General features: G+C 35.9%; 1 protein-coding gene across 2 annotated transcripts in view; it reads left to right on the plus strand.

Moving 5' to 3' along the window:
- DMD (dystrophin) overlaps positions 1 to 16,045 on the plus strand; it is a 2,147,259-nt gene that overhangs the window by 65,357 nt on the left and 2,065,857 nt on the right. The gene's annotated exons all lie outside the window — the stretch shown is intronic.

Genomic DNA, 16,045 nt, shown 5'->3' on the forward strand with positions numbered 1-16,045 from the left:
AGGAGCTGTGTGTCAAGATTAGCCTTTCTTTTTATCAGTTAGATGCATTGTTTGGACCATATGACCTACTTAGAATTGAAGATTTTGTGCCTTTCTACAGCCCTTTTTCATTTATTAAGATGAAGGACATTATCTATGCTACCTTTTAGAGATTCCTGTGTATTTGAATTGTCAAGAGTATTGATGAGTCTTGCTTTGTGCAGAACTGATGGATGAAATTTAATTTTACAACAAAGGTTAAAAAATGAGTATTAATATAGCACACAGCTCTTACCAAAATTCTTTTAAATAATTTTTATACTGTATTTTTAACTATTATATATTTCAATTTTATTCTTAAATACTTTAGAAGAATATCTCCATTAGACCAATTCAAGTATCTCTATTTTTATACATTTTCAATTTTTTTTTAATCTATAGTATTGTATTCCTTTTGAAAAAATGTGTGGCATTAAGGTAGCAAATAAAAATGGAGAGAGTTCATTGTTCCTTGTGGGAAATACAGTCATTTTGAATACATATTGTTTTATCTGAAATATAAATAGTTTATAACTAAATTAGGTTTATGTCTGAATCAGCTGTGCATAATGAATGCAATGCCATCTATATTCGTTAATTGAAACAATATGGAACTAATTTTTTAAGCTGCTGGAAAATTTCCCTTGTAATTTTTTTCTAATGTACCACCTTCTGACTTTTAAGTGGGACCACTGCTTGTTAAATTTTAATTAATTCCTAAACTATACACTATTTTTTTTTTGCTATATTTGCTTTATGTGACTATATTTGAGAGAAAGAGAGAATAGTTTTTCTAGTGAATTATGATAGTAATATGATTGTGGATGAAGTAGCTTTTAACATTTGGAATGACCATAAAATTGTAATACATTTAACAAAAATACCCTTCTCTGTGTTACAGAAATATATCCTAAGGTTTTCAGTATGTGAACTTAACCTCTCTCCTGCAGAGAATTATTAAGTAACTAGCATATTCCATGAATACAAATTTTCACTGAGCTCCAGTACACTTTAATACATACATACATAAAATATAAATGCCACAGTTCCTAAAGGGAAAAAAAAAAAAAAACACATCAAAACCCCCCTGTGTAGCTCTCAACATGCTACTACAAATTTCTCATTAAACACTAGAAAAAAAACTAATTACAATCCTCTACTTAAAATTTTAAAGCCTAATAATGATACTGACAAAAAAAAAAAAAACTCATAGAAATGCCACGACCATATGGTAACTAGTATAGTGAATTTATTTGTCACTGTTTTCAACATTGTGTTAAACTTTTTGATAATTTTAAAGCTTGGTCTGTTGTTAGAAATATTTTCAATGGAAGGTTATTGGTTTTATTCTCTCCTTCATCTTTTTTTTTTTTTTTTTTACATGCAAGATCCTAGTTTCCCATCCAGGGATTGAACCTGTATCCTCCTGCAATGGAAGCACTGATTCTTAACTACTGGGCCACCAGGGAAGTCCTCTACCCTCTCTGTGTTAATAATAGTTCATTTCAGGAAAATGAAAATAGTGATAGCTAGCTATCTTTTTAGGTCTCAACATGGACCACATCCCATGCATGACTTTATTTTGGTTTTTCTTATTTAATTAGCACAACTTTGTAGGAAGTCTTGCCAATTTTCTTTTATAGGTAAGGAAATTGAGGTTTGGAAAAATTGAGTAATTTTCTTAAGATCACAGTTAAGTGACAGAGCTAGGATTTGATCCCAGATAGGCTTTATATCCAAGTTCATAGGATGATAAGGCGCCTGAGACCAGAGACCATGACTTATGTCACTGGTATCTCCATATCTCCCACATCCAAATAAAGTCTCCTACTCACCACTCAGATTTCATGATTATTTTGAGTTACTTTTGTGTCTGTTAAAGGAAAAAATTCTGGAATTTTAGTAACGAAAGGAAAGATTTGATTCCTTTGTTGTTTAGATGCTGAGTCATGTCTGAATGTTTTGCGATTCCATGAACTGTAGCTTGCCAGGCTCCTCTGTCCAGAGGATTTCCCAGGCAAGAATATTGGAGTGGGTTGCCATTTCCTTCTCCAGTGGGTCTTCCCAACCCAGAGATTGAACCCCCATTTCGTGCAATGGCAGGCATTCTTTACTATTGAACCACTAGGGAGGTCCTTGGTTCCTTTGCTGTGCACACTCAGTCGTGTCTGGCGTTTTACGACCACGTGGATTGTAGCCCGCCCGGCTCCTCTGTCCACGTAATTCTCCAGGCTAGAATACTAGAGTGGGTTGCCATTTCCTTCTCCTTTCCTTGGTTCCTTTAGCTAAAATAAAAATCAGGAGCAACAGTCAGTATAAATATGGAAAAATCAATTAGCAGCTAACATGTACAGAATGTTTGGAGACACAAGTAAAGATAAAATGTATACCTTTTGCCTTATATTTGCTGACTCTGGCATTCAGACCTAACTCTGATTCCAGAGACTTGTAATAACTTACGTGTTTCAGATGGGAAAAGCTTTGGGTTACCTGGGAGAGTGTAGCTGAATGAATAAACTCTCAATTTCATCTGAAGGTACTTGGTTGATCCCTTCAGAAGTACATGAAAAGAGCTTTGTCTCAGCCCATTGGCATTGGCGAGAGCCAACTCCATGCCAGAAAGCAGCATGACTCAGAAAAGCATGTTGACCTCACTCGCTGTTCTTGCTCATAACCCCATGTTCTTCTTCTTGTAATCTGGAAGACAGCTTAAAAGGCCAAGTATTTTTTGTTCACTGTTTTATATGATGTCCCAAAGTTGTGCTTCAAAATTATGTATTCCTCCTCTGTTAATTCACTTCAGAGTGAAAGCTCTCTCACTCCATACCATCCGGACAGTAATAATCTGGTATATTAATAAAACACCATATGTCAGAAGGATATAAATGGGATGGAAATTAAAAGTGGCAGGGTAAAGAAGTTCAAGAGTTCCAGGATCATGATGGCTCTCATTGAGCCCGTGAGATTTGAACAGGACTTGAAGCCAACTGGATATCTGTGGGGAAATTGTTCCAAGTAGACTGAACCACTAGAGAAAAGACAAGGTAGGAGTTTGTTTGGTGTATTAAGCAATAGCAATGAGGAATGTGTTTTTTTCATGGCAGAAGGTAGTAAGTAGTACATCATAAAACTAAGGGGGATTAGGGTACAGATTATAGACTTGTATGTTTGGGTGTGTGTGCAGTAGAGAAAGAACATAGAGGCATTTGCACAACAACCTGATAAAAAATATCTTTAATGGTTCTATAAGATCCCTCAAAGGAAGGCCTAGTTTTTTTCTTCAGCTCACTTTTGCTGATCTTTTTCCCCCACAAATTCAATTGGGTTTTCTGGAAAGAACACATCTTTTTATTTTATACTCATGTTTCATTTAATTATGATGTATATTCTGTCATTACATAAATAAGAACGGAAACAATCACGGTGGATTCTTTGTAAGCATAAGTTCTGATTGTCTCTTTCTGTGTAACGAATTGGTCCAAAAGTTAGTAGCTTAAAATAGTAGTCCCTTTGTATATCTCAGCTTTTTGTGAATTTGGGCATGAGTCAGCTGGTTGAATTTTCTATTCCACCTTTTATCAGCTGTGATCATTCAGTGGTACTCATAGACCTCAGATGGTTGTCAGGAGGATCCAAGATAGCTCCACTCACACATCTAGTGCTTTGCTGGGAATTACTGGAACCTGCTGTTGTTCAGGCATTTGGTCGTGTCTGACTCTTTGGGACCCTGTGAACTGCAGCACTCCAGGCTTCCCTGTCCTTCTCTTCCAGAGTTTGCTCAAACTCCTATCCATCGAGTCGGTGAAGCCATCCAACCATCTCATCCTCTGTCATCCTCCTCTCCCCATGCCTTTAATCTTTCCCAGCATCCAGGTCTTTTCCAATGAGTTGGCTCTCTGCATCAGGATGCCAAAGTATCGGAGCTTCAACTTCAGCATCAGTCCTTCTGATGAGTATTCAGGATTGATTGCCTTTAGTATTGACTGGTTTGATCTCCTTGCTGTCCAGGGAACTCTCAAGTCTTCTCCAGCATCACAATATGAAAGCATCCATTCTTGGGTGCTCAGCCTTCTTTATGGTCCAACTCTCACATCCGCACATGACTGCTGGAACGACCATAGCCTTGACTATATGGACCTTTGTTGGCAAAGTCTGGAATACTTGGCTCAACTAGATTTCCTGACCTAGTACCTATGGTAGACCTGGAGTAGTTGAGCTTCTCCTGTGGTAGCTCAGGGTCCAAATGACAGGAAATGTAAGTTTCCAACCTCTTAATGCCTGACCCTCAAAACAGCAGCTCGTCTCTTCCACCGTATTCTATTAGTCAAAGCAGTCACTCTGAATTCCACAGTGGCCCAGTGGTTAGGGCTCAGTGCTTTCAGTGCCAAGGGTCCAGGTTCAATCCCTGATCAGGGAACTAAGATCCCACGAGCTGTGCAGTGTGGCCAAATAAAATAAAAGCAGTCACAGAGCTCACCTATATTAAAAAGAAGAAACAGACTTTATTTCTTCAGTGAGAGGAGTGTCAAAAAACAGTTTCAGCTATCTTGAGTCCACCAAGGTATACAATTCAACTCTAACAGACTGTAGCTTTCAGCAGGCCATGTTGATCAATCAGGAGATCCTAAAGAGAGATTGGAAAGTTTTAGTTTATCCAGAAATTTTGGAAAATAGAAGTCTGTTAAGGCAAATTCTATGGGAATTCCACTCATTTTTTAAATTTTACTTTATCCTCTTTTTAATGATTACTTGTGCTTCTGGCTAGACATTTAAAATCATAAAGGTGCAGCATATCATATCATATAGGAATGAACATCCAGCTAAACAGTATAATTATAAAAACATTTACTTTAATCTCTCTGGACAATATTCATTTTGTTGTTTGCTAGCTTGTAAGTAAACCCATCACATTTTAAATTTAATTTTACTACATTTGAAGATTTTAAATAATTTTGTGATATGAAAAGTTTCCAGATCGGGATACTTGGGTAGATTATCCATCATTGTGAAAAAATATGGGCGGTCAGGTGTTAGATTCTATTACTGCTTGAACCCTAAGAAATATTTAACCATCTTCTCACCGGCTTTTTAGCACATCTGCTCCATTTAAAACTATGGCAGGGAGGTGTGTAAGATTGAGTTGATTGTCTCTAGGAGTTTAGTGTGCCTCTTTCAAAACTTGGTTTTTCAGTAAAGGCAATTGCTCCTTGAGCAGTACTGGTTGTTCCACACCCACTAATTATCATACAGCCATTTAAAGTTGAAATGGTAATCAAACCAATGAAAGCCCAAGATTAGCTGCATTCCTTCTTCATTTCTAGTGGGGAGATTCATCTGAATATCTATAAAGGATTTTGTGATGCATTCTCCAGCAGATGCAGCAAAACAAATGCAACACAAACTTTTAAAATATAGCTTTGAATTTTAGGTTGAATTTTAAGTTGGACATATTTTAATTTTTACCATTTAAGTAGAAAAGTCAAATGATCTGAAAGGATTGTTCTAGTTATGAATAGAATATGAGGATTTGAGTTTTATTGCAGAAAGAAAAATCTATTTTAAATGGTAAAATTTATACTTTTTGCCCATCAGAAACTACTGGTTGCTGCTTCTATTAAAATTATTAAGATCTAAGTATACAATGATACTTGAGGCAAATTCTCATTTAAGGAATAGCATACTGCATGACAGGTTGTGAGGTGTTAAGAGATAATTGCATGCCTAGAAGGTGTGGTGAATCATATGAGCAAAGGCCAAGAACATCCAGAGACCAAAATTCACAGTAATTTCAAATATTACTCCCTGGTGTGGGTTATTCTACTTAAAAATTGTATACTTGTTGGTTGTAAATTTAAGGACTAAAAACAAGCCATGTTAAATTAGTACTTTTGTAGTTTTTTAAAATGTATTTAAACATTTATTCACACAATAGAATGTATTTAGTTCACAATAATAAATATTGCCAGTGCTATTCAATAGGGAATAGGCCAAATAGCATTCTGTATCTTTTTATTGAAATGATCCTGATTGTCAGAAGAATGAAATGTATGCTATGAATCCAAAAAAGTACTGCTTTATCAAATAATATGTGTTTATTTATATGCATTTAGATATCCTTATGTTTCTAAAATAATTCCATTTTATTGGCATTTTTTAAGTTAAAAATGCAGCTCTCTCTCATTTTTGTTGGTTTCGATATGTGTGTGAATGTTCAATCGTGTCCAACTCTTAGCAAGCCCATGAACTGTAGCCTGCCAGGCCCCTCTGTCCATGAGATTTCCTAGTCAAGAATACTGGAGTGAGTTGCCATTTCCTCTTCCAGGGATCTTTCCAACCCAGGGATCAAACCTGCGTCTCCTGTATCTCCTGCATTGGCAGGCAAATTCTTTACCACTGCCCTACACATTATTTCACAATGAACAGCAGAGAAATAGCAGATAAGAGAAAGGAGAGAGGGAAGAGGAGCATTTTAAGTTTTAGTAATTTGTTTTCAATGAAACAAGTTTAATACATCTGCTATGCTCTCCCCTCAATTCCTTACTCATCTAAAGGAAGAACTGTTTCTGCTGGTGGAACTAATGTTAATTTTCTATGCCTAAATCCCCTTAGTAGAGGCTGCTGTGAGCACCTCACTCCATTGCTGAAACAATAACAGGTAAGATCAAGGGAGATAGACAATAACAAAGCAAAATTAACTTAACCAATTCACGTCTATACCTATGAGCAGAGCCTGTGCTTAAATCCTGGATCCTACATTTTTAAATTTATGGTTCTGGGAGTTTCTTAAACTCATGTGCCTTAGCTTTTTTGTTTGCATCTGTAGAGGATGTTAATATTATTTACCCCTCTACATTTCTTATGAGGATTACATTACCTAATGTATGAAAAGTGCTTTGTAAAGAAACACTCAATTTAGAAAATAGGCCAAAGATATTAACAGACATTCACCAAAGAGGATATACAGATGACAAATAAGCATATGAAATGATGCTCCACATCATTTGTCATCTGGGAAGTGCAAATTAAAATAACAATAAGATGTCACTTACACACGTCTTAGAATGTCCAGAATCTGAAACGCTGACAGCACCAAAAGCTGGCAAAGACATGAAGCAACAGAAAGTGTCATTAAATGCTGATGGGAATGCAAAATGATACAGCCACTTTGGAAGACAATTTGGTTGTTTCTTACAAAACCTTATCTTGCCATACAGTCCAGCAGTTACACTTCTTAGTATTTACCCAAAGGAACTAAAAACTTACGTCCATACCAAAATCTGAACACAGATGTCTGCAGCAACTTTATTCATAATTATCAAAACTTGGAAGCAACAAAGATGTCCTTTAGTAGGTGAATAAATAAGTAAACTTTGGTATAGCCAGACTATGGAATATTATTTACTCAAAAGACATGAGCTACCAAGCTATGACATAACATGAAGGAATCTTCAGTGTATATTAGTAAGTGAAAGAAGCCAATCTGAAAAGACTACACATTGTTTGAGTCCAAGAATATGGCATTCTGGAAAAGGCGAAGCTATGGAAAAAGTAAATAGACCACAGGTTGCCAGGGTGGAAAACAGGAAGAGACAAATAGGCAGAGCACAGAGGATTTTTAGGACAGTGAAAATACTCTGTATGATACTGTAATAGTAGATAAAATGAACTGAAGTGAAAGTCACTCAGTCGTGTCTGACTCTTTGTGACCCCGTGGACTATACAGACCATGGATAGTAGATAAAGGTCATTATATATTTGCTTGAACCCATAGAATATTAACACCAAGAATTAACTGTAATAAAAACTATGGGTTTTGAATGATAATGATGTGTCAACGTAGCTTTGTCCATTGTAACAAATGTACTACTGAGGTGGGGGATTTGATGATAGAGGAAGTTATGTATGTATAGGAGCAGAGGGTATATAGGAAATCTCTCCACTTTCTGATCAATTTTTCTGTTAAAACTAAAGTTAAAAAAGTCTAAGAGACATAAAATACTTTATAAGGCATAAAGATTATTAATTTAAAAAAAAATTAGTAAATATTTGTTCTCTTCACCGCCTAATGCTTATATTTTCTGAGTTTTTTGGTCATAAAAGAAGGATAAATTGATTCTTTACAACTGAAAGAAAAAAAATGCTTTGTAAGCTTGCTGACCCTGAGTTAGCAGTCAATACATACTGGATATTTTTACTATAACATGTTAATACTCTCAATTTATAGAATTTTAAAAATCATGCGATCCATATGAAATGTCTAGAATGGGCAAATTAATACAGACAGAAAGTAGATACGTAGTCTCCAGGATCTAGGAAGGCAAAGGATGGAGAATGACTGCTAGCAGGTATGAAGTTTCTTTTTCAATTTGATGAAAATGTTTTACATTAGTTAGTGGTGACAGTTGTGCAACTGTGTAAGTAAACTAAATATCACCATACTGTATCCTTTAGAGAGTAAATTTTATAGTATGTCAATTATATCTCAGTAACAGTGTTAAAAAATTAACGGAAGGGGTGAAGACAAGTATATTTTGTGTTAATGAGTGTTTTAAATTTGTTTATGAAACACCTACTATTTGATAAACATACTCTCTACTATGTATAATACATATATATACACAGATAATGTTTTACAATCATAACCTGCCATATATATTTTTATATTACATATATAATTTCTCACTGAAACACTTATTATAAAGAAGAAATGTATCAGGTAATAATAAGTGCTTTGTTAAGGATAAAGAAGTTTAGAAAGTGACTGATTGTGTGGTTATTCTCATTTTTGAAGTGAAAAAAAAGCTTTCCTGAGGTGGTATGTCAGCTGAGGCATGATTATCTGGAATGAACGAGTCATGGGAATACTGGAGAAGAACATTACAGGAGGAAAGAAGAGCTAGTATAAAGACTCAGAAACATGACTGCCTTTATGTGTTTAAGGAGGCCATGAAATAGAATGAGAAATGAGGGAGACGCTTAGGGTGATAGTCAGCAATTTAGACTGGAAGGACCCTAAGATTTCTCATATATGAAATGAATGATACCTAATGTGGAGAATTGCCCTGGAGTTTTAAAACTGCACAAATAATACTTAGCATAATGTCTAACACATGGTTAAAAGTAAGTAAATATTACTACTCTGTTAATTCATCAGTTACATGTAGACTGGCCCAATTATGGTCATGGAAAATAGACAAACATTTAAAGTATTAACAGTGGTACCTTTGGACTTCAGGAAAACCCTCTTTCTTAATCTGTGGGGAAAGAAATGATGAGATTTCCAGAAGTAACAAAGAAGAATATCATTAATAGAAAACAAATTGCAAATATCTTCATTATTTCCTTTAGTTTCCAAACCTTGAAGATAATAGATTATTTTTAGTCTTCATATTAATTTGCTTTGGTATCAGATTGTATTTCCTTGCTAATTTTTAAGCTGTTACTTTTGTGTGTATTATCTGTGTTTCCCCCCCATTCTTATAATTCATAATATCCAGATATATCTGGACAAAGTTAGAAGGAGTTGATACTATTAAAAAAAGTGACTATTATTTGGTTAATTTTCTAAGAGGACATATATATATATATATCATGAATTTAGGCAAAATATGAGATACTACATGGTGTCAGAGACTTTTTCTCTGTAATTAAAACCATCAACAATAAGGACTTTGACAATAATTTTCTCAGCAAGGGTATCATCAGCCCTCTATTCTAAACATAAGGAATAAAAAGACTTCAGTTTGGGGACACTGTGTTATATTATTCTCTAACTATAGAAAAATAATATAATGCTGCTGTCAAAATAATAAACATAGAATAAGCTTTGGAATAATCTAAATTTAAAATTTCACTCACTTTCTAGCAGTATGACCTTAAACTAGTTATTTAAACTTTCTCAGGCTCAGTTTTCTTATACATAAAATTATTATAATGATAATTACTTCAAAAGATGCTGTAAGAAACATATTTAGCACAGTTTCTTTGATACCCAGTATTGATAACAATCATCATCACTATCACTATCTTTCTCTTTATAAAATCATGTTAATGAACCAAAAAATAAGTAATTCTAATAAAAAACAAGTTTATATTGTATTCTAGTTAATATATGTATATATATTAAGTATAAAGACAAATAATATAATAGAATATTCAGTAAGCAAATATAAAGAAATAAATTTTTTGGTTTGTAAACCTAACCTTGGTGATTATGATAATAATAAAAATCATTACTATTAGGTTACTCTTTCTGTGATTTACTTCTCTTTATGTACTTTCCCTCTATTAATATTTTTAAATATTTCATAGCTGAATTACTTGGAAATGACTACATCATTTTGTATGATTCCCAATATTATATTTAGCATCGAATCCAATTTCTTTAGAAAAGTTGGGACCATCACCTCTTCCTTTCAACAATATTTGTGAGTTGACAAACATCAAGGGCTATGCCATAGCATGCACAAGAGATGGGGAAAGATACTGTTTAAATTAGTACTGTAAATTTTCTTTTTATGTTTCCCAACCTCATATTTATTGAAATGCATTAAATTACCTCAGACATCTAAGGATACAGCATTCAATTTATAATAATCTTTATGGTTAACTTAATTCCATTAACCTCATCTTTGAAAGGTGGCAAATTAAGGAGCGCAGAGTGCACATTCATTTCTTTGGGGGATGCTCTGAGCTATTTAGATGATCACTCTGTGGTTGCTGGGGGAAGCATCCAAAAATCAGTCAATTAGGATAATAAAAAAAAAAAACACACATTTCCTTTGGTCTGTTCCACACAATAGCTATATGCTGTACTAGATGGCATTGCATGACGATCCACTGCTTGAACCAGTGCGATTCTGATCATTTGAAGTAAAAAATGACTAGTTGGCATTGTCACCATTTTATGGGGCTAAATTTTCATTTTCTGACCAGATTTCACCTTAGTAAAGGTCATCTTTAAAAATTATTTAGGCGTTTCAGTTTGAAGAGTTTATGTTGTTCCTGTGAAGAAGTGGGTGCATGCATGTGCACATTTGTGTGCAATAATATGAGATTTTAGGTAATAGTATCGTATAGTTAAAAGTTGTGTTTCCATAACAGTAAATTTCTTGTGTTGTGAGTCACTTTTGGGGGGTGTATGCATCATTTCAGTGATACCCAAAATTAATTTGGTGGAATCTCTGCTTGCTTCTTTTAACTTCCTTAGAGAGCAATTAAGAATAAATCGAGTTTGTTGCACCTATAAAACTTTTCTTGAATGGGATAGTAGAAAAAGTAAACTCAGTGTCATGAACATATGAAAACTCTGCCTACTGAGTTTCTATCAAGTGTTTCTAGTAAAGTTTGCACAATTTCAGCTCTCCTATCACATCGCTGGGGCTCTTTAACTTTCCTGAGGTTCTTTATGACTTCTGAAGACCAGATGTTTACAATTTTTTAAATGTCATATTATATGGCCGGTCTCTGTGTTCTTTATTTGTAGTATTAGTTTTGCATTTTGAGTGCACAAGTCAGCCTTTGGTTCATGCGCATAAGCAGGTGTGTATTTGGAGAGAACATCAAAAAATAGATAACCGCTCATTTAAAACATTGAATCATTAGCATGAGCACCCTCAGAATACCACTCTGAAAAATGGAGTTGAGTTTTAGGCTGATAAAACTCGCTGTGTTCTCAAACGTAGGGCTATATTCCTGATTCCAAATGGATGGACAAAACTGTATTATAAGAGGTAGTTTTTAAGTGCATGGATTCTGGAGACGGGCTAATTGCTGACTTCAAATCTCAATGATGTTGTTTAATAACTGTAACCTTGGGCAAGTTACTTACCCTCTTTCTGCCTGTCTTTCTTTATTTTTAAAATGAGTAATGAGTACTTACTTCATCGTTTTGTTGGGGAGATTTATATCACTAAAACAATGTGTGTAGTATATTGTTGTTGTTTAGTCACTAAGTCGTATCCAGCTCTTTTACCATGCTATGGACTGTAGCCCACCAGGCTTGTCTGTCCATGGGATTTCCCAGGCAATAATACTGGAATGGGTTGCCATTTCCTTCTCCATGGGATCTTCCTGACCCAGGGATTGAACCCACGTCTCCTGCATTGGCTAGTGGGTTCTTTACCAGTGAGCCACCGGGAAAGCCCATATGTAGGATATGACACTTTACAATTACTGTTATCATCACCTAGGCGAGAAGATACCAATGTCTGGAAATTATTTTGAAAGAAAAGAAAGTGAAAGTTGCTCAATCGTGTCTGACTCCTTGTGACCTCATGTCCATGAAATTCTCCAGGCCAGAATACTGGAGTGGGTAGTCTTTCCCTTCTCCAGGGGATCTTCCCAACCCAGGGATCGAACCCAGGTCTCCTGCATTGCAGGCAGATTCTTTACCAGCTGAGCCTCCAGGGAAGCCCAACTTTTCTCAGGTGAAGTGCCTGTTAGCGGTACAGTACAGTGGTTGTACAACACAGTGGAAAATCTATTAAATGAAATCTTGAGAGTTCATCTCTGTAATTGTATAAATGTATGTTTCTCAGGCGCAGTGTTGAATTTGTAAATGGATATAAATCACAGAGTGCTAAAACCTAACAGGACCTTAAAAGCCAAGTGGTTCCAACCCCCTTATTTTATATTAATAGACTAGAAAACTGAGGCTCAGAAAACAGAGCAGTATGTCCAAGGCCATCATAGTTACTCTCTGAGATGAGGAAGATATCCAAATGTCTGGGAAAATCCTAGGTTAGTTCCAAATTCATTCTCATTTAATCTCTAAATTATTGTCTAAAAGATTCCATTTAAAAGAGCTACATTTTCTACCTTATGAGCACCTTCGCATATACCATCGTTCTATTCAGAAAAAAAAAAACTAGAAAGTGTGCTGGAAACCTCTCCCTTCTTCCCCTTTCAACCTCTGATTAAGACAAAAGCTCAGAGTACACACTCTCCCTTATAACACAATCTAAAATATTGAGAGTAATATGCATAATATTAGAAGCAAATTACCTACTTACCATATATACCGGCAGTATGCTTGCTGGACACACCTATGTAAAATTAGTAGCCATCAAATTATATTTCAGGTGGTTTAGTCGCTAAGTCGTGTTGAACTCTTCTGACCCCATGAACTGTAGCCCGCCAGGCTTCTCTGTCCCTGGGATTCTCCGAGCAAGAATTCTGGAGTGGGTCACCATTTCCTTCTCCAGGGCATCTTCCTAACCCAGGAATCGAACCCAGGTCTCCCGCACAGTAGGCTCCAGCCCAAGACCTAATTAATGAAATGGATTGACTTCTGAGTCAAGAAGTTATCCATGAGGTTTTCAATTCAGAGCAATAGCTCTTAACTACTGACAGTAAAAACATGATATATAAAGGCTCTCGTTCTCCCTTTTCAAAAGTCAAACAGAACCACTGTCTCTTAAAGCTGATAGGCACAGCAAGAGGCCAGAGGTTCTCACTGACACAAAGATGTGCTTCCCTAATGGCTATTAATTTTCCAGCGCAGATTAGGTATTTTGTGTGAGAAGCAAGCTGCTTGCAATTTCATGAGTAAGCCAGGGAAGCACAATGACACTGTCTCTCTAGTTGTCAGCCTCCCCAAACAGAAACAAATAATAGCAGGATAAATGTGGCTGAAAGCAGAGGTGAGAGAGGGAACCGTTAGAGATGAGAAACATCAAAGAACAAGAAATAGCAACAAAGAGATGCCAGAAGCCAACAAGAAAAAGAGAAATGTTATGAGTAAAAAGGCTCAAGAATGGTTATAAAAAGGAGGTGGAGAATGGTCATAAAGGAGACCTTGAAATGACAATAATCCATTCCAGAATGAAGAGGAGGGGGAGCGTATTACTTTTCTCCAAGGCAAAGATACATTTTCTTAAGGAAAAAAAAAAAGTAAACTGAAGATAGAATGAATTGTATAGCACAAGGAACTCTACTCGATACTCTGTGGTGACCTAATTGGGAAGGAAATTCAAAAAAGAGAGGCTGTATGTATATGCATAGCTGATTCACTTTGCTGTAAGTAGAAACTAATGCAACATTGTAAAGCAACTATACCTCAATAAAAATTAATTTTGAAAAAGATAGAATGGATTAAGGAACGGGAAGATAAAAGAATAAAATCAGATGTATCCAGAAAGAGGCGATAAAAGCAATGAGCAATGACCCTGTCATTTAAGCTGGTGAATTGTGTTTATGTCTCCATGCAGCTGTATGGCATGTTCCTGGGAAATAGCTGACAATGCTAGGAGTTAGGGATAGGAGAATGCTTTTGCTGTGAAAACATCACTTAATTCCAAATGGAGGTCTTGTTCCCAATAAATAGCTGAGGGATCAGGCCAAGTCACCTCTGTCTGATGTTTCTCCCTGTCAAAATAAGTAATGGTAATATTTATTCTCTCGGGCCCTAGGAACTTGTATGAAGAGATTGTGAATTAATGCATATATAAATGGAAGTGATGTAGCTTACCTGATTAATCTAATGGTTATAAGGGTAGACTCAGAGCCAGAGTTTTTGGGTTTGAAGTTCACCTCCTTTTCATCTTATCTCTGTGCTCTTGGGTGCATCACTTAACTTCCGTCTTGCTCAATTCATCAGTTGCTGCTGCTGCTGCTGCTAAGTCGCTTCAGTCGTGTCTGACTCTGTGTTACCCCATAAACAGCAGCCCAGCAGGCTCCCCCGTCCCTGGGATTCTCCAGGCAAGAACACTGGAGTGGGTTGCCATTTCCTTCTCCAGTGCATGAAAGTGAAAAGTGAAAGTGAAGTTGCTCAGTCGAGTCTGACTCTTAGCGACCCCATGGACTGTAGCCTACCAGGCTCCACCGTCCATGGGATTTTCCAGGCAAGATCATCAGTAAAATAGAGTTAATAATAATGCCCAGCTTATAGGGTTGCTGTGAGGAGTAAATGAGAAGGGATGACGGTCACTTAGAATAATGTCTGTCATATGTTAAAGAGAATCTGAACTCTTTTCATTGTGTTGATGCTTTGGAAATAAACCTTTTAGATGAGTGTGATATCCCACATTTATTTATATTACTGCTTAGGAGTTAGAATTACTGCTGCTACTGAGAGTTCTGATGACATCATTATCTTCTGTTCCTTCATTCATTTTCTCTTCTTCATGTCAACACTTTTTTTAGTCATCTGTCTTTGTTACTTCGCTGCAAAAGAAAGTAATTTCTTTTGCCTCATTTTTTTTTTTGCTGCCTATATGTTATTTATCAAGCATTTATTGAGCACTTACTACATACAGGCACTGATAGAAATTGGAAGAAGTGTAAGACAATTTTTGCTCAGAAAGACACATATCCAGGAAAAAGAAGCAACTCATTAAGAAAACAATAATAAATGATATGATTCAATTTATGAACAAAATGTTTCATCTGGGCTTACTCGGATGCTAAGGGCAGACTTACCAAATATATTAAAGTCATAGTTGAGTTTAAATGATACTATAGCACATCGAACTTTCTTTTATCTCATATTTCACTTTTTAATTTGTTTTTTGCTAGTAAAATTTAAGGTTTGCATCTCACTTTTCCTCACTCTTCTCCTGTCCTCCCCTCCCATCACTAAAAAAAAAAAAAAAAGAAAGAAACCAAAAATCCCCACTTTATGCAGGCTTAAATGCTTTTGCTATTTTCTCAGCATTTCATCCTGTTAGACTAACAGCTCTCATACTAAGTTAAAGTGGTTGGAAAACCTTGCCCACTTTGCCTAAGGTTTTATTTCTCTTTCTATCACCCATTTTATTCTGATAGACTTAAGAGAGAACTGAAAGATAGCATTCACCTTACTTCTCATGAACTTGAGAGATAAAGTAAGCCATGTCACACCCATAGTCAATTCCTATAAATGAGGGTGGTGTTGTTCAGTCGCCCAGTTATGTCTGACACTTTGCGACCCCATGGACTGCAGCATGCCAGGCCTCCCTGTCCCTCACCATCTCCCAGAGTTTCCAAGTTCATGTTCATTATATTGGTGATGCCATCCAGCCATCTCATCCTCTAACACCCCTTTTCC

The sequence above is a fragment of the Giraffa tippelskirchi genome, chromosome X (genome assembly GCF_054371585.1).
Source record: "Giraffa tippelskirchi isolate mGirTip1 chromosome X, T2T-mGirTip1v1.2.pri, whole genome shotgun sequence".
In the NCBI taxonomy this organism is placed as follows: domain Eukaryota; kingdom Metazoa; phylum Chordata; class Mammalia; order Artiodactyla; family Giraffidae; genus Giraffa; species Giraffa tippelskirchi.